Raw genomic sequence first — 19,736 nt, 5'->3', positions numbered from 1 at the left:
ATTATAGTCAGAGTAGAACCTTTTACTCCTCCACATGCAGGTTCCCAATGACTGTGACCAACCCTTGGAGTCATGCACTGCTGCCACATGATGCACTGTTCTGGGGTCTGTCCTCGTTAGGATCTTGTCTTCAAGTTCTGTGCTCTTTTCTTTGTGGCCTGCCACGAGCCTATATGAAGGAACATGTCCACATTTATTTCTCTTTCCCAGGGGTCACTACTGCGTCCCTTATCTTGACCACCAACCCTCTAGCTGTGGAGCAGGTTGGGTGCAGTATTCTCGCAGCCTCCAAATTCCACTTTATTTTCACCTGTTGCTATGGGAATATATTGTCTCCCTCTGTGTCATGCAGCCCTCTACGGTTACCCCGAATGCTCTTTCCAAGGCTCCCCATGACGATCTTCAAGTTAATAATTACAAAGTAATAAAACACCTGACTCACACATCGCCACACTTTTACATTTAAACACGGGGCAATCTGATGTGAGGAAAGCACTCTTCTGCTACATCGTCCCTACTTGTCCTGGCTCCTGCTCCGGGCACAATTTTCGCTATCAGCATCGCTGGTACCCAGAGCAGTCACTACTCTCTATCTAGCGTCATCCTTTACAATTAACTCCTTTTTATCCTTTGTAATTAACTTTTATCTCTCCACTACATTATAATTTGCTAATCATAGATCCTTAAAAACAGTATGTTATGCATCGCCTGATCGCCATTTTCGAATAGCTTGTTTTTCCAATAGAAATGCTAACCATATCTACATGTATGGAGGGGGGGTGGGCAACACTAGTTGCCCACCCCCCCTCCATAGTTTTTAGTTACCCTCACACACCCTAGTGGTGTCATGCTTCATCATTGGGTTACCCCGACTCCTACAGGTCGGGGTGGGCTCAACCACAGTGTTGGGAAGCTCTTATGATAATGAAGGAAAAAGGGGTATATATAAAATACCTCAATCAGACCCCCGGTATCCCTTTATTCATGGGTCTGGTTGGGTTGTTAAAAATAGAATAAAAGTAAGGTTTATTAGGATTTTTATGGTCCTATGACCCTAGTGAAGTGCCGACATGTTTCAGTCCGTATGAGGCCATAAAGGTCCCGGACTTTCTTCAGGGCAAGATTCAGAGACCCCCTTATGTGTGGGGATGCTAAAGAGGGGGAATTCCCTACTCTATTGGCGTGGCGAGGGAAGAGTAGCTTCTCCTCTTGTTCGTGTAGTTCTGTTACTAAGAAATGCCAGGCTCCATCTGTAGAGAAATATAGCATATAAAATCTTTATCAGAAACAGACATTATCTGTATACTAGTATAAAATCCCTGTGCATGGCATGCTGAGTGAACATGCTCGATTGGTGGAGAACACAAATGGTCTCATTCTATGTCACTTCTATGTAGTATATAGTGGCATTCTCATTATGTGACACCCAACAGTTAGTGTCAAAACATCACACTCCATTTAACTCCAACGGTGTGAGACTGTGAAGTGAAGTATAAAACAAGTGGTTGAAGTCACAATTGCAGTAAATGAATCACACAAGACAAACAAACATATATGTTCTACATTCATATATCACACTCTGAGGACATATATTCACATACTTCATGCACCGGTTGGTAATTCGTTTGTCCACTTACCCAAATTATGTTGGGCGCAGGCACCTCAGTGGGCGGGACATTGGGGCATACTCTCCTAGTTAAAGTGTGGTAGAGAGTTAGGTATCGCCTAACTCTCTACCACACTGTGTTTTCTCCATGACTTTAAAGAGGAAACAAGGAAGATATCTAGAGCCATTCCCATGATTGAGTATATTTGGAAGGAAGGCATAAAAATAATGAAAAATCCTGCATCTGTGCCTGCTGTGTTACCCAGAATAGAAAAGAAATATCGTGCTCCGCTCTCTAGTCCGGCGTGCCTTATTGGTCATCCACGCCCAGATTCGGTAATCTCTCAAGCGGCGCAACAAAGGTCAAAGAACCCAGCTACCCCTATTTCTACTCCACCAGATAAAGAGGGGCGACGATTAGACCTTATTGGGAAGAAGTTTTCCACTATGGCTGCAGCATCCATCAGGATAGCAAATTCAATGGCGATTATTGGGCGCTACGATCGCCAAATGTGGTCAGAGATGGCTAGCTTCATAGAGCTATTGCCAGAGGACAAAAGACAAGAAGCCAGGAAAGTTTTAATGGAAGGAGAGCGGGCAGCGGAAGAATCCATCGACTGCGCTCTAGATATGGCTAATACGAATTTCAGACAGTTGGCTGGGGCAGCTGTCCTGAGACGTCAAGGGTGGTTAAAAGCCACTACATTTCGTCCGGAAGTTCAATTGAAAATACTGGACATGGCATATGACGGAGAGTCCCTCTATGGGAAACATGTCGATGAGGCTCTCCAAACGATTAAAACTGACACAGATACTGCAAAGTCACTAGGATCATTGCAATATAAAAGAGGATCGTTCAGAGGAGCTAGAGGACGAGGTTATTCGCCCAGAGGAAGTTATTACCAGCAAGGCAGGCAATATCAACAGCAATACCGCCAAAACTATCAGTCTTCTTATAGACAATCTGGATCGGCTGGTTTCTCTCGCCAAGGAGGAAGAAGGCGCGCAAACAACCAAGGAAGAGACAGTCACAAGAAACAATGAGAGCAATTGGGCGCCACCTCCAATCCCTTACCTTCCCGTGGGCGCGAAGATATCTGCTTTCCAACAGCAATGGCAGAATATAACAACGGATCGGTGGGTGTTAGACTTGATCCAGCATGGTCACACCCTAGAGTTCATCACCAAACCTCCACCAACTCCGCCCAGGGGTCCCCCTCCCCCTCGTCTTCACTTATTGTTCAAGGAAGTGCAAGCTATGCTTCTCAAAAACGCAATAGAGAAAGTTCCAAATCATCAGAGAGGGGCAAGTTTCTATTCCCGTTTTTTCCTCATAAAAAAGAAAACAGGGGAATGGCGACCGATCCTAGACCTACGCAATCTGAACAAATATCTCAAGAAGCAAGGATTTCGAATGGTCACCCTCTCGGACATTCTCAGTTGCCTCAACGAGGGAGATTACATGGCTTCCTTGGACATGGAAGACGCATACTTCCACATCCCAATCCACCCGAACCATCGGAAGTACCTCCGTTTCAAGGTGGCCGGCGCCCATTATCATTTCAAAGTTCTCCCATTTGGCCTCAAGTCGGCCCCAAGGATTTTCACGAAGTGCCTGGCCCCTGTGGCAACAGCTCTTCGGGCAGCAAAAGTGCAGGTCTTCCCATATTTGGACGACTGGCTAGTCAAAGGTCCATCAGAAGCCAAAGTAAGATCCGACATTACAATATGCCGCAATCTCTTCGCATCGCTAGGCCTCACAATCAACAGAACCAAATCTCAAATGGATCCAAAACAAAACCTGTTGTTCCTAGGAGCTTGCTTGTGTGGAAAATAAATGCAAACTTGGTGAACATTATCGGCGCCATCTTGCCCCTTTCCAAAGCCCATTCGTGCGCGTAAGCGGCAGCCATTTTGAGCACCATGGCCTCCCTGCCCCTCGCTGATAGCCAGCGCGTCTCTCTCTCTCTCTCTTAACCTCGCAAGCATTCCCCCGCGCGCTGACAACCCCCGCTCTCTCATGCCTTGGGTCATAAACCCCTCTTCAGCGCAGCTTCACCACGGAATCCCATCCTGTTCCCAGCGCGACACCTCCCCTCATTCCTTTCATGGCCTCAAACCCTTTTGATGCAAACCCCCTTTTTCCTGTGTCCCCGTTTGTCTTCCTTGTTCCCAGGCCGCCACCTAGCCCTGCGGATACTGTTTATTACCCCGTACAGTAGGAAGCTTCCCCTCCCCATCAAAAGATCCCCGAACCGATCAAAGCCCCCACCCCATGAGATCCGATCAAACCCCATGCATTCCGTGAATCGGCGGAATGCCCTGCTGTGCGACAACCATCACCTGTTGTGACCGGGGTGGGGAATCCAACTGTAAATGTATGTGGGAACGGGTCTGAAGGGGAGATTCCGAGGATGTTCTTTCAAGTACTAAAGTATTGCGAGAATGTGTTATGTGCAATAAAGGTCATAAACCCTAGTATAAGAGGCCAGGCCTCAGAGATGTGGTTAGAGCACCTCGTGACGATACTTGCTGTCTGAATTGATGTGTTCTCCTCCGGAGAGAATAAAATCCTCGTTTCCTGCCTTCCAGTCTCCAGCGCCTGCTTCTTCATTGATTAATATTGGTGGGTCATAGAGGCGATACCGCCGGGCAACATAAAAGGGTCTTTGGTTACCGGTTGTCTTTGGAACCCTTTTTAACAATTGGCGTCCCAAACGTGGGGCCCATCAGCGACTCGTGGATCCAGTGGGAGAGGTCCTGAGGACAGAGTGAACGACTGCAACGATCGGAAGGTACCCTGTCCGATAGACCCTCGTCTGACAGCCGATCATCCGAACTTCACTGGTTCCGAACAGACCTCTCTCGAGTGATCTGCGGTCCTGACTGGGAACCATCAGGAGTGCCACGAGAAGTACGAAGAGAAGAGGACGATCGGGCGCTGGATTCGGAAGACGAGAAACTGTCCATGCGGTCCGGGTAAGGTCGTGTAAACACGACGAATTGCGAAAGTGATAGATAATTGAAAGTAATTGATAATTGTTGAGAAAATACTAGTATTACTTTTTGTTAATTTATTGGAGATTCACTGTCTACAAACGGAGAAACAACAGGCTCTCCCTTTATAAACAGCGAAGGATAGGTACGCACCCGTCGGACCCATCTTTCTCCCCCATTGATTAACTGTTATAGACTGTTTTCTGGAGATTCTCTGTCTGCAAACAGGGAAAAATAGGTCCCCTCTTTGCAGATAGTGAAAGGGTAGGTGACGCGAACCTTTGCGAGCCTACTTATTCTCCCCATTGACCATATTGATTTTTTATTTTTGACCTAAACATTGATTAACTGTTATAGATTGTTTTCTGGAGATTCTCTGTCTGCAAACAGGGAAAAATAGGTCCCCTCTTTACAGATAGTGAAAGGGTAGGTGACGCGAACCTTTGCGAGCCTACTTATTCTCCCCATTGACCATATTGATTTTTTATTTTTGACCTAACATTGATCGCTCAGAATTGGTTCATGAGGTATTCACTACGTGCAAACAACGTAGAATAGAAATATTCTGTCTAGTCTTTGCGCGCAGTGATAAGATAGGTAGTGCTGACTATTATCCCATTGTGATCCGTCATGCCTGTCTTCTCCCCACTGGTTAGTAGCCTGTTTTACCCGGACCGCTTATTAGAGATGAACCATCCGGCTCCGCTGGAAGGCACCCCTAATAAGGACATGTTCATGAAGCATGGATTAATTGCTATAGCCTACAGTGAGCTGTGGCATAAATATACGAAAAGGGATCGAGAAAGACAGTGGCCACTGAGAGGATCCTTTGATCTTGACAAAATAGAAACGGTAGAAATAGCCCTTCGTAGGAATGAAACAACACCTATTATGCTCGATAGTCTCGGTATGTGGCGCAAAGAAGCCGCACGACGAAGGGAAGGCGACGAATTCGGAGAAGGTGAAGGGACACGACGGACAACCCTCCAAACGTCTAGTAGGCAAAGGGAAGGGCCAGCGATGGCACAGTCCCGAGGAGTAGACATGAAAAGCGAACGGTGTAAAGGGATGTGCCGACAAGCCAACCCCGGAACACAACGACCCGAAGGTAATCTCCCGACATTACGCACAGGACGGACAGATTTAAAACAAAACCAATGTGCTTTCTGTAAATGTCTTGGACACTGGAAAGCCCAATGCCCGACTCTGCAAAGCATAGGTAAGAATGGAGGGTTGACAGAAAGGACGGACCGACAGAAAGGAAAAAGACGTGAGATAAAAACCAATCAGACTAGTGCAGACAGAACAGACAGGACCACCCCGTTTGATTATGCTCGGTGGCACAGATTTCGTCAGACCAATTTTAACGACATGTTAGAGTTCTGGGACTGATTGCTCCCTGTTGCTCCCCCACTCTGAAAAACAAACACAACTGCAGGTCAGTGTAGACAACCCCCCGTTAGAGAAAAGACTCAAGGAAGCCAAGCGTCTATTATATAACTTAGGATTTAATTACGGTAAAACACACAACCAACAGTAAATAGAATAACTAGTAGAACTATCTAAAAAGCAAACTTGACTAATAGGAAAAAATACAAAACATGTTATGCTCACTCCGGAAGTCTTCCAATGTAACAGTTCGATGGTCCCGCCCATCCGAAACACATAGCACGTGTGGGGCGGGGCCTGCCAGCAACCATGGGCCAAAAAGAGATCGCTGGCGAGAAGGTACTGGAGACTCCACACAGCAGGCAATGAAATGGTCTTCCCATACTGCCCTTCCAGGGATGGCGTCCCCCGGACCGCGAGTAGGGAGGGGGCGGATGAAAATGACCCCCTCCCTTGTATCTCCTGGTCCGGCCATCACGAATTCCTCCATCGAACGGATGCAGGGTGGGCAGGGAGGAAGAGGCGACGCGGACGAGCCTCTTCCACCTCCACAGGTAGGAGGCTTCCCTGCCCTGGCCCGACGCCGATGTCCTCCAGCCGGGCGACGGCCATATTTCCGCAACACAGGACACACAATGCCCGACTCGTATATTTTCTCAGTACAGGACATACAAGACCCGGCTGGTATACTTGCATAGTACAGGACACACAATGTCCGACGGGCATATTTACGGAGCACCGGACGTACAGTGGTCCCCCAAGAGTCGGAATCAGGGGTGTAGGGTGGTCATCATGTGCGCCCCTGATTCCAAGGGACGGTGTAGGATGCGCCGGGAGAGGGAGACGGCACGGGTGAGCCTCCCTCACCTCCCCAGATGAAGGCTCCACTGCTGCACCCTGGCGCCCCGAACCAGAATGTCCTGCTCCAGCAGCATGATGCTCTGTCTTTCGCCATCACAAGAAGTTTCGTCCACTCCTGATGGATACGGCAAAGGTGACTGCCACAGGGTCTCAAAATGGCGTCTGGGCCCTCGAAAGGCGGGTCTAGGCCGCTGGAGTAACTTTGTCCGAAATTGCAACTCGGGCGCTTGCCCACCTGGGCGCAAGCCCCCACCATCGACAAACATCCCCTCGACTTTGAAGATTCTACCAAAGTCCCAAGAGCCCTCGGCCCCTTCAGGCTTCCGGTGAGGAACAGTTGCATTGATCTCAAATGAAATAACCACGGCACAGCAACAAGATGGCGGTGCTCTCGTGTCTGCATCAACTTCCGTCTGAACCACCAAGGAGCATTATGGGCTAACGAACTCGAGCAAGTTCCGGCTGAACATCAACATGACCCGGTAAGAGAGACTCTACCCCCTCCCTCTCTTGATTGACGGTCCACACCACCAGCCCCTCTGTTAGCACAGTTTTCTTTTGAACTGCCGAAAGGGACTCTGGTCCAACCGCCAATTGTCGGGGATATTTTGCCCCTGATGCTACTTCCGGACTAAACCGGCCTCGCCCAAAATGGCGCTGGTATCAATGGAAACTAACGGATGCCTCGTGGTGTTCCTTAGCTAATGAAACTTGATGTACTAAGATATATATATATATACGAACCATTGCGCACTCGATGTTAAAGGGAGGAGGGTTCACTTGGCAAACATTTAAGAAGGGTTCCGTAAAAATGTTGATTTCAATGAACAAATTATTTTTGATATTTGTTGTAACTGATACATAACGTCGCTTATGATGCACACCCGCGGTTTACATCTAGGAAATGTGATTACGATGAGCTTGACTGTGTTTCCATTTATGAACTGAAATGCCCCTGATTCCTTCGTCACGCAATGAAATTTTTTGGTTACTTGCAAATAATTAATTAGACCTTTTTTTACATATTCTTGTGCTACAAAATAACCCCCTACTGTATGTGCTTCCATCGACGACATGTCAGGCCAAAATATGAATTGCGCTCTCACATTTTACGTACTGAATAATTCTACAAATAAAGGTCTTAAAAAGCTATGGATAGGCATCGCGTACTTTTGTAAATGCGGGTATCGGTGGGAGGGTTTTTCTGTGCGCAACTGTTCTGCTCTTTTTTTAAGGTTATCCGAGAAATGGTTGTTCGGCCCTGGGTTGATGGTCGAATCGAAGGTATGATACGCTGCCTCCAAGATATGCGACTAAGCTCAGGAACTAACGTATGAAGAAGGACCTCGACTTCTGAGAATGGGTAAAGTAAAACGGTGTGATTGATAAAATGTTATAAAGATATGGTGGTCGAAGGTACTAAGGTACAGGGTTGAACGAAGAACTGATATGCCTTAGAACATCACAGCTTTGGGAATGATTTAGGGATCCCGATGGCCGGATACATCTACAAAACCGGGTACCTCACGCTAGGCACCTCTGATTCCTCTTTTTAGCGTTTTCACTACACACGATCCTTAATGCCATCCTCGAACCTCCCCATGAACCACCTATCACATTGCCTGCCCCCATGACTTTAGGAAACCAAAACCCTAAGGGATTATATCCCGAAGAGATAAATACGAGTATGTGGTAAGTAAAGGACTTTCGTGCCCATACATTTGATGTGTTCGAATGTTGTCCCCCTACCCCCCTTTTTTTTCCCCCTTTTTCCCTCTGCAGGTTACATTAGAATCCCGATTAGAGTATCATAAGGGATCTGGAACCACGTCACGCCCGATGCATGAAGACGGACTAGCGCTGCAAAACGGCACAACAAGGACGCTCTACCCAATGCACGACCTTTTTTTCTTGATCTAATGTTCTTCTGTCCCAAAACTGCATGCTTTCTACATCCTAACACAGACCCGAAACGTCTAAACGTTAGGTAACGCACTGAATAGCCCAAACAATACACGGTCATTCCCCATGTCACACGTGTACTGCTTGGCCTATTGTCTGTCTCTCTTTCTCTCTCTCTCTCTCTCTCTCTCTTACTCTCTCTCTCTCTCTCTCTCTCTCTCTCTCTCTCTCTCACTCACTCTTCCACCCCTCCACACTTTCCCTCTTCCTAGCAACTGGCACCTAATTGGCGAACCTGGTGCACCTCCTGATTGGCCCCAAATACCACAAGTATTTGCACAAATTTGTCCTAAATAAAATTGTATCGGTACCACGTTATTACCTCTCCTTTTCTACTAAAATATGGATGAAATTTAAATTGGCCGATAGGAAAGGGACAGGTAAGACGACTAAGGTTCCCTAAATTTGACCCACTCTCAGGGAACTATTTGTCAGTGGCTTCTATGATAAAATATGTCTGTGGTAATGCGACCATCCCCATTGAAAATTGTCTCCGTACCCCAAGCTGTAAGAAATGATTGAGACACCCCCATCTACCCAAAATGCCCCCAGTTTGGTATCAGCTGCCCTGAACGAGAACTTGAAAAACGCCCCTTGCTCCGATTCGCTGTGCTCTTAATCGTTTTTCATAAGATCCCACCTTCCCCGAGGATAAGTTTAATAATTATCGCAAACCACCCCCCGAGTTTTTGTAGTAACCAGGTTGCGAGGATTTATATAGAAAGTTAGAAAGATGTATGCAAAGTTAAAAAATTAGATCGAAAATCGAAAGACCTCGTTGCTGTAAGCCTTGCTGAAAATAAGATGTTTTGATGTAATGAAGACTTGTTTAGCCTATGTTCTTCCCTCAGAAGGATGCCTATCAGACTATGGTGAATAGCACGTTGCACTTTTTGTAAAATACAAGGCCCTGAAGACCAGCCTAGCCTTGCAAGACTCGTACTAGGGAAATGGGTCTCTGCCAGAAGAACTGACATCTACTATAATAGACATATGACAAATGAACGTAATAATCATCAAAGCGTCAAAGAATTAGCCAACCAAAGGAAGTTGTAAGGAATCCAGCAAAGTCCATCATCAATTGTTTATACGTAAGCCGCAAAAATCTCAAATGTAGCGAGTGCTTACCCCAGTTGCCTGGTGTTGGGAGAGAAAATAGATTTATGTAATTACCTTTTTCTGCAAAATCTCTAAAGACTGTCTTTTCAACACTCATTTAAGGGTATCACTGTCGGAGGAGAAAGAGACCGGATGTGGGAGCACGCGGCCTGACTGCGGATTGTGGAACATCAGCGACGGAGGCCGAGGCGAGACCACAGCAGTAAGGAGTCGCAGGACGGGGCACTGTTTCAAACAAAGCTAAGGAAAAGGGCTGACCTGAAGCCCCTGCTCTATGATCAACGTGTGCCAAAAAGTCCCCGCTCTCTGAACATGGTTACGGACCCGCCTGTCGCAAACCCTCCGTCCCCCTGATCTGTTCCCGACTTGGCCTTGCTCCATCCCCTCCTCCTCCGACCTACCATAAGGACTGTTCACACCCGCACCTTTCCACCCGAACTCCCAAGTTCCTCCAAATCCTACTGAGCTACCCAGAGAAGAGTACTCCCTGCGTCAGAAGGGAGGGAGCTCCGACTAAGTAGACCACGAACTATGTTAAATCCCAGAACGGTGACCTAGAACTCCACCAAGGGTCGCCCCCGAAGAAAAGATAAACAAAGTCTGTGGTTCTGCCCGCTACCAAGCACCTTGAAGATGATGGAAGCAACAGGAAATGCCCACCACAGAGACTCAAGAAACGAACAGATCTCACAATTCTGGAACAATTGCATTTTCCATTGCAAAATCTATGCTCTGCATTACGGAAGAAGATGCACCTACTCCAAAACCGTAACGCATTTCTCCTACGAGGTCTGACGAAAACCAAACAGAATGCACCCCTACCCGCAGACCCCCAACGACTCAATCCACATGAACATTTCTGTTGATAGGTAATCCAGGTGCTCAACAGTGCCGACAGAAGACGACAAAGGACAACGAGAACTCTGATATATATATTTTTTACTGTATCTCATTTCTCTCCCAACCACCATTGGACTGACTATGCACCCGCCGTATACAAAAAGGACTTACTTATATGATAACTTACCAGTTCTTATTCTATGATCTGTACCCAACGCCCTCGCTACGTAATTCTAGTCTGATATTGCATTACGATGACTTTTTCTGCAACCAACTTAACGATGAACCCGCCTACTAAATGATGAGATTTTTCAATATGATGTTTATAATGTGATGTTTACGTACAGTTCTTTCGCCTAAGTCCCCTCTCCCTTACTTATGATCGCTGCATATAGGTGTAGATAGGAAATAGGCCAGCAAGATGTCTTAGAAATGTTAAAGGGAGGACTGTGGAAAATAAATGCAAACTTGGTGAACATTATCGGCGCCATCTTGCCCCTTTCCAAAGCCCATTCGTGCGCGTAAGCGGCAGCCATTTTGAGCACCATGGCCTCCCTGCCCCTTGCTGATAGCCAGCGCGTCTCTCTCTCTCTCTCTTAACCTCGCAAGCATTCCCCCGCGCGCTGACAACCCCCGCTCTCTCATGCCTTGGGTCATAAACCCCTCTTCAGCGCAGCTTCACCACGGAATCCCATCCTGTTCCCAGCGCGACACCTCCCCTCATTCCTTTCATGGCCTCAAACCCTTTTGATGCAAACCCCCTTTTTCCTGTGTCCCCGTTTGTCTTCCTTGTTCCCAGGCCGCCACCTAGCCCTGCGGATACTGTTTATTACCCCGTACAGTAGGAAGCTTCCCCTCCCCATCAAAAGATCCCCGAACCGATCAAAGCCCCCACCCCATGAGATCCGATCAAACCCCATGCATTCCGTGAATCGGCGGAATGCCCTGCTGTGCGACAACCATCACCTGTTGTGACCGGGGTGGGGAATCCAACTGTAAATGTATGTGGGAACGGGTCTGAAGGGGAGATTCCGAGGATGTTCTTTCAAGTACTAAAGTATTGCGAGAATGTGTTATGTGCAATAAAGGTCATAAACCCTAGTATAAGAGGCCAGGCCTCAGAGATGTGGTTAGAGCACCTCGTGACGATACTTGCTGTCTGAATTGATGTGTTCTCCTCCGGAGAGAATAAAATCCTCGTTTCCTGCCTTCCAGTCTCCAGCGCCTGCTTCTTCGTTGATTAATATTGGTGGGTCATAGAGGCGATACCGCCGGGCAACATAAAAGGGTCTTTGGTTACCGGTTGTCTTTGGAACCCTTTTTAACAATTGGACACAGTGGAATGCAAGGCATCCTTATCTCGAGAGAGACAGCTCCGACTGCAGGCGTTGGCCAGAAAACTGGCAAGAAGAAGGTCACTTTCAGTTCGCCTATTTGCATCACTTCTGGGGATGTGTTCTTCAGCCATCAACCTCATTCCATTGGCGCGTCTAAAGATGCGGCCACTGCAAGAGGAGCTAAACTGTCAATGGCATCAAGCGACAGGTTCATTCGAGGACACCATCACAATCACCAACAGGATGGTGCATGCACTCCAATGGTGGTCTCAGATCAACAATCTGGAACAGGGGCTTTCATTCTTACAGAATCCTCCGGATTTTATTCTGACGACGGATGCGTCCATGGAGGGCTGGGGTGGTCATCTCCAGGACCTGCAAGTGCAAGGAAAATGGTCTCAGCAACACAAGAAATGCCACATCAACAGTCTAGAGTTGAAAGCCATTTGTCTGTCTCTTCAAGCGTTCCTCCCCAGGTTAGTAGGGTCCTCGGTTCTAGTCAGAACGGACAACACTACAAGCATGTTTTATATCAACAAGCAGGGAGGAACGAGATCAGCAACGTTATCCAAACAAGCCCAAGAGTTATGGAAATGGTTAACAGTTCACAACATAACTCTCAAAGTGGAGCACGTCAGAGGCCTCTACAACACCTTGGCAGACAAACTGAGCAGAACATTGTCAGATTGCCACGAGTGGGAACTGGACAACGACCAGTTGAACTATGTGTTTCAGAGATGGGGCAAACCCAGGTTGGACCTATTTGCGACCCATCAGAACAAGAAATGCTGGTACTACGCCAGCAGATATCCTCAACAGGGGTCAAGGGGGAATGCCCTTTCGATGCGATGGTTAGGGACCTATGCATACGCTTTTCCTCCGATCCCTCTGATTCCACGAGTGGTGCGCAAAATGAAAATGGAGAGTTGTCGCCTTCTCCTCATTGCTACTTTCACAGGAACCACCGATCAAACTGCGTGTAACTCCAAAGTTACTGTCACGCAACGAGGGTCAGGTACTTCACCCAGATCCTCAATCGCTGAAATTGCACGCATGGCTCCTAACTTCCTAGAATTCGAACATCTTCAAATTCCTCAGGACTGCCAAGACATTTTAGAGAAGGCAAGAGCCCAGAGTACATTAAAAACGTATCGTCTCAAGTGGAAGCGTTTTTGCGCATGGTGCATCTCTAGTGCTTTACACCCTATAGAGGCGCCGGCAAAAAAGATATTACCCTATTTATTGCATTTAGCGCAATCTGGTCTTTCATTTTCATCGATAAAGGTCCACTTAGCGGCCTTATCCAGGTACAGAAAGATGACTAACACTCAATTACTCTGCTCTTCATCGCTAATCAAGCAATTTATGAGGGGTCTGTTCCGGGCTTATCCCCCAGTGAAGCCCTCACCACCGGAATGGGAGCTCAACACGGTTCTATCACAGCTAATGAAGCATCCGTTCGAGCCTATCCATAGAGCCGACCTAAAGTTCTTGACATGGAAGATTGCTTTATTACTGGCACTAACTTCCGCAAGAAGAGTGGGAGAAATTCTAGCTTTCACCATAAAGGAGCCCTTTTTACATTTCTCCCAGGACTATGTCACTTTGCGAACGAATCCAACGTTCATACCGAAAGTGCCTTCACAGTTTCATCTAAATGAACCTGTCAAGCTGAAACTTTTCTTTCCAAACCCGTCAACCCCGGCTGAAAAAGCATTGCATTCTTTGGACATCAAACGATGCTTAAAATTCTATCTTCAGAGAACCAAGACTTTGAGAAAGTCAGATCAACTGTTTGTAGCTTATGGCCAGACTACATTGGGGAAAGCGGTTACTAAAGCCACGATTTCCAGATGGATCGCATCCGCTATTCAATTCTGCCACGTCAAGGCTAATCGACCATTGACAAGATCTGTTCGATCTCACTCCACAAGAGCTGTGGCAGCGTCTGCGGCTTTGTTTGCAGGAGTGACGCTTGAGAACATTTGCCGTGCTGCGACATGGAAGAATGTCCACACGTTTACAAGACATTACTGCCTGCAATCAGCAAATCAGGATGATGCGGCAGTGGGCCAAGCTGTTTTACGTCACCTGTTTCCATAAGGAGTATGTTCAGGTACTGATGTTCACTTACTTCATATAAAGTACATGTAATTCAATAGATTGTTTTAAATATGCAGACATATGCTAACATGTTGTGTATTTTTGTATAATGCTTAAGATTTCTTTCCAGAAATAAAGTGCATAATTTCGATGTTGAACTTGAACATGATTTATTAATAAAAAGGGGGTGGGGTCGCACACTACTCACACACCGGCGGAAGTTGCCCCTAAGGACTCTGGTCATTGTAGTAGAGTGTTCGCGATGCATCATCTTTCGATCTTGCTATCTTCGCTGTCTTCGCCATCCCTGGACACGTGTTTCGGGATTTCAACCCTCGTCAGCAGGGATAGGCAGTGTTCTGGGGTCGCCGATGGCTGCCAATATCTGCCAGGTATAGTACCACTCCGGCGCGTAGGTGCGGGATCCCAGGCTCGTCAGCCCGCTGCTCAAGGGAGCTTTAAGTTACTTCGCTGTCTTCGCCATCCCTGGACACGTGTTTCGGGTTTTACTATACCTGGCAGATATTGGCAGCCATCGGCGACCCCAGAACACTGCCTATCCCTGCTGACGAGGGTTGAAAACCCGAAACACGTGTCCAGGGATGGCGAAGACAGCGAAGATAGCAAGATTGAAAGATGATGCATCGCGAACACTCTACTACAATGACCAGAGTCCTTAGGGGCAACTTCCGTCGGTGTGTGAGTAGTGTGCGACCCCACCCCCTTTTTGTAACTTTAAGCTCCCTTGAGCAGCGGGCTGACGAGCCTGGGATCCCGCACCTACGCGCCGGAGTGGTACTATACCTGGCAGATATTGGCAGCAATCGGCGACCCCAGAACACTGCCTATCCCTGCTGACGAGGGTTGAAAACCCGAAACGCGTGTCCAGGGATGGCGAAGACAGCGAAGATAGCAAGATCGAAAGATGATGCATCGCGAACACTCTACTACAATGACCAGAGTCCTTAGGGGCAACTTCCGCCGGTGTGTGAGTAGTGTGCGACCTCACCCCCTTTTTATGATTTATTAACCCCTTCCACACTCATGACGAGCTGGGCTCGTCATGGTGTAGCCTCCTCGTACACTGATGACGAGCCCAGCTCGTCATAAAATAAGGAAAATAGCAATTCCCAGCACAGGAGGGAAATTGCCTTAGCAGCCATGGAGTTAATAGTTCAATCTCTAGGCGTTTGTTGGTTGTTGACGATACATTCATGGGGGTGCACTGCAATAAGTCTCCCACCATCCGCAACCGACTTTGCCTGGCTTACTGCTTGCTATTCTGATTCAGGCATGTGAATCTATGAAAGATACCCCAATACTGGATAAGAAAACAAGTTACTTACCTGTAACTTCAGTTATCCAGTATTGGTATCTTTCATAGATTCACATGCACCCACCCTCCTCCCCGGCGAGTCAGTTCTCTAAGTTGGGGATACTTGTTCCCACTTGTGCTACGAAAATCTGAGGAGAGCTGGCTCTGCAGGGAAGGTTCTAGAGGGTGCTGTGAGCTGATTGGTTGGAGCAAGGACTTTGGTCCTTTTAGCATAATGATGTAGATAGGCTACTATAATATAGGCCTCAAGCCTTTTTCTAGGGCCTACTACTACAAAGTGCTTTTGGCACTGCTTTTTTATTTACCGTGGGACTCCCGCCTCGACGACGGGGAATGATTCAGGCATGTGAATCTATGAAAGATACCCCAATACTGGATAAACACAATATCTAGGCACCACTGCAGGGGCTACTCTGTGGCGTGCAGAGAGTGACAAAGCTTACCAAATGATCAATTTGACGCTCTCTATTACCAGACTCATACACCTCAAGCACCAATGAAATAGGTAATTGGGTAGTGAAGAAGAAATACTACTCTGGGCTGACCCAAAATCAAAATGATGCTTGTTTTCCAAAGCTGTGGCTGAAAGAACAAACCAGTGGATAAAGGGGACATATAATTTTTCCCTATCACACATAGAGTGCCTAAGGGCTCCAGACTGTCACCTGTCATTTTCAACATTTACATGGAGTCGTTTGGTGCTCTACTGACAGATAACAGCATTAAGTGCCACCAATGCCGATGATGCACAACTGTATTTGAAGGTCTCCTCTGCTTACCACATCCAGTGCCTCAGACTCTGCCAGTGCATCACCCAGATCTGGCTGCCTATCACTTACCTGAAGCTCAACACAACCAAGACAGAATTCGTAATATTTGCCAAGAACAGCAAACAGGATACACTACAAACCTGGCTCAAGGACACAAACCCTGTGAGAAAATGGGTTATTGGGTGAAACCCTAATCAAGAAACATCCAGAATCCTTGTCTGGGTGACACAAAAAAAGTCACTAAATTAACCAGTCCTTATCCCTCTGGTAGCTATGCTCAAAAGCAGTCAGGGTCGATTGAAGGTCCATGCTCATGTCGTAACTTTAAGTGGGAAGCTTGGCCAGTAAACAGACATTCCATCAGCTCCCCAAACACTACTAACCACCCAGCTACCACACTCTTAAATGCATATATTTTAAGGCAAGATCATTACCCAAACACTCCATCGAATTCTGGGACCTGATCAGGGATGAGACTACAAATCCAGTTTGTATCACAAAGACTTGGTTCAATAAGAATTCCACCTGACATTGTCGTCTCTCTGCCCCCGAACTGTAATAAATTAAAATGCGACAGAGTAGGATGCCAGAGCTGGTGCATGGCATAACCTTTAAAGATATGAGCATCTGTTCAAAAGAATGCTGTTCATCATCTGCTGATGGGGAATGTTAGTATTTAAACTATCCCTCACGGAACAGAGGCTGATGAATGATACTATTGTCTATATACCACTGGGCTATAACACTCACTGCACTGCCAAGCTGTTTTGCTAACACGGCCCATGTTAAAACATGACATGCACATGGTAATTGGTGACTTTAATTTACATTTTTTTAAAAATTGAAGACTCACTTTCCAAACAACTAGAAATTGATATACAAACCCTCAAATTAGTCAAAAAATTAGCTGCCTTACACACTCTGCGGGTCTACCTTAGACTTGTTATTTTCTAATTTCAATAGCATAACAAATAATTACATTTCCTCTCTCACATTGTCCGATCAATCCAGTGTAAGCTTCTCGATTTCTCTTCCTCTCTCTCAAAAACAAATTTAAAAAAGCTTGTTTATCCCGTCCGTGGTTTGTTCCGCATACGCTTCCTTTCAATATGACCATATCTTTTCCACACGCACACATACACACACACACAAAACCACACACATACAAACACAACCACACACACAACCACAGCCACACACAACCACACACACATAACTCCACACACAACCCCACACACACAACCACTCGCACACACACAACCACAACCACACACACAACCACACCCACAACCACACCCACAACCACACCAAAGCACACACACAACCACAACACACACACAACCATGCACACAAACTCACCCAACCACACACACACAACCACACACACAACCAAACGCACAACCACACAACACACACATACAACCACACACACAACCACACACAACTCACAAACAAGCACACACAGACACACACCACACACACACAACCACACACACACATAACTACACACGACCAAACCCAACCACAAGCACATACACAAACACACAACCACACACACAAACACAACACAGACAACCACACACACACAACCACACAGCCACACACACACAACCACACACACACACGCACAACCACACACAACCACACACACAACCACACAACTACACACACAACCACATACACTCACAACCACACACACAACCACACAAATCCACAACCACACACACACCCACAAGCACAACACAACACACACACAACCACACACCCACACAACCACACACACAACCACACACAGCCACACTTTCACCAGGCACACACCACCAGCCGTCAGTGTACGCTTTCACCAGGCACACACACAACCAACCGTCAGTGCACGCTTCCACCAGGCACACACACCACCAGCCGGCAGTGCACACTTCCACCAGGCACACACACCACCAGCCATCAGTGCACAATTTCTGCAGGCACACACACCACCAGCCATAAGTGCACGCATCAGTTGTTAACGCATCCACAATTAACTTTTGTAGCAATCGCAGGATGGCGCACTTTACTTTTAAACATATTCATCTAAAGCGCAGCATGCCACCATTTCTACAAAAATAAATACACACTTTTTGGCCTACAATTTAAAGACTTTTGTTGCAATATTTAGCAATGCCAATAGCTTAAACTTAATTAATTTGAGACCTATTGCATTGCAAATGCTTGTTATCTTGAGGACACAGGCACACATTTTCAATTAGCAATGTGTTCACACACAATCCAAATCCCCCCCCCCCCCCCCCCAGGGTCAAAGGAAAGTAAAGTAGGGCATAAAAGATTCTGATTGCTTACCTCATATAGAATAAACGTTATCGTCCTGTAGGACACAACACATTTCACTTTCATACATTTAAGGAGCTGGTGAAGGAAATAGCTAATCTCAGACCTGTGATATTATTGTTAACCACTACTCTCTTTTGACTGAGATCCCGGCGTCTAGCTTGTCCCTGCCTCACGACGAGAAAACCTGAAGGAAGAAAGAAGACGGAGAAGTGATTAATATTATTGTTTCAACACAAAGACTCTTCTATATATACCTGTAATTAACGTATTACAATCTGAATAAAGACGCCATTGCGAACTATATTAAGCCTCATCACCTATAGATCCGACCCAGTCTTCCACAGTCACCTTTAAGTCGTTTTTAGCTTTATTTGGGTGTTGTTCAAACAAGGTGAAACATTTGCTCAGACTCTATTATGGTCCATGGCTGGTGGACTTGCATATGACTTTCAACTCCTACAAAAAACAATCCTTAAATACTTAGATATATTTTTTAAATGCTGACAAAATGGCTCCTTTCTTGCTGTGAAAAAATGTGTTTAGTTATTTGTGCAAAAACATGTTACATTGCATGCACTGTTCTTTATGCAGCAGTCATTTCAAGAAGGTTCCAAAAGTAGCGACAAATCCCTGACACACTACTTACATTTACTATTCTCACTCCAATCTAAACAACTGTAGGGAAAGTGTTGGACTTTAGAGACATTGGATTTATTATTCCCACTCTAGGCTTAGCAAAAATAGGAAACGTGATTTCAGAGGGTTTAGATTTACTATTCCCACTCCAGGCTAATCAAAAATAGGGATCGCGGTGGACTTTGGAGGTGTTAGATTCACGACTCCTAATACAATCTAACCAACAGTAGGGAAAGTGTTGGGTTTTGGAGAGTATAGATTTAATATTCCCACTTAAGAGTAAGCAACAGTAGGGAAAGAGCTGGTCTTCTGAGGAGTTACAATTACTATTGCCACTCCAGTCTAAACAAAAGTAGGGAAAGTGTTGAACTTTGGAGGGGGTACATTTATTTTTCCCACTCTAGTCGGGGCAACAGTAGGGAAAAGGTTAAACTTCGGAGGGTTACATTTAC

At 46.4% G+C, this 19,736-nt stretch overlaps 1 long non-coding RNA gene across 1 annotated transcript in view; it reads right to left on the bottom strand.

Annotated features, from left to right (window-relative positions):
- The window catches only part of LOC147697049 (uncharacterized), a 248,069-nt gene extending 229,277 nt beyond the window's left edge, over window positions 1–18,792 (bottom strand). Inside the window, exon 1 of the long non-coding RNA XR_015299282.1 lies at window positions 18,658–18,792. This is a non-coding gene — a long non-coding RNA (uncharacterized LOC147697049). The remainder of the gene's footprint in view (window positions 1–18,657) is intronic.
- Between the last annotated feature and the right edge of the window lie 944 nt (window positions 18,793–19,736).

The sequence above is a fragment of the Lissotriton vulgaris genome, chromosome 8 (assembly GCF_964263255.1).
Source record: "Lissotriton vulgaris chromosome 8, aLisVul1.2, whole genome shotgun sequence".
In the NCBI taxonomy this organism is placed as follows: domain Eukaryota; kingdom Metazoa; phylum Chordata; class Amphibia; order Caudata; family Salamandridae; genus Lissotriton; species Lissotriton vulgaris.
The sequence above is the reverse complement of the archived record's forward strand: the minus strand, read 5'-3'. Positions and strand labels throughout refer to the sequence as shown.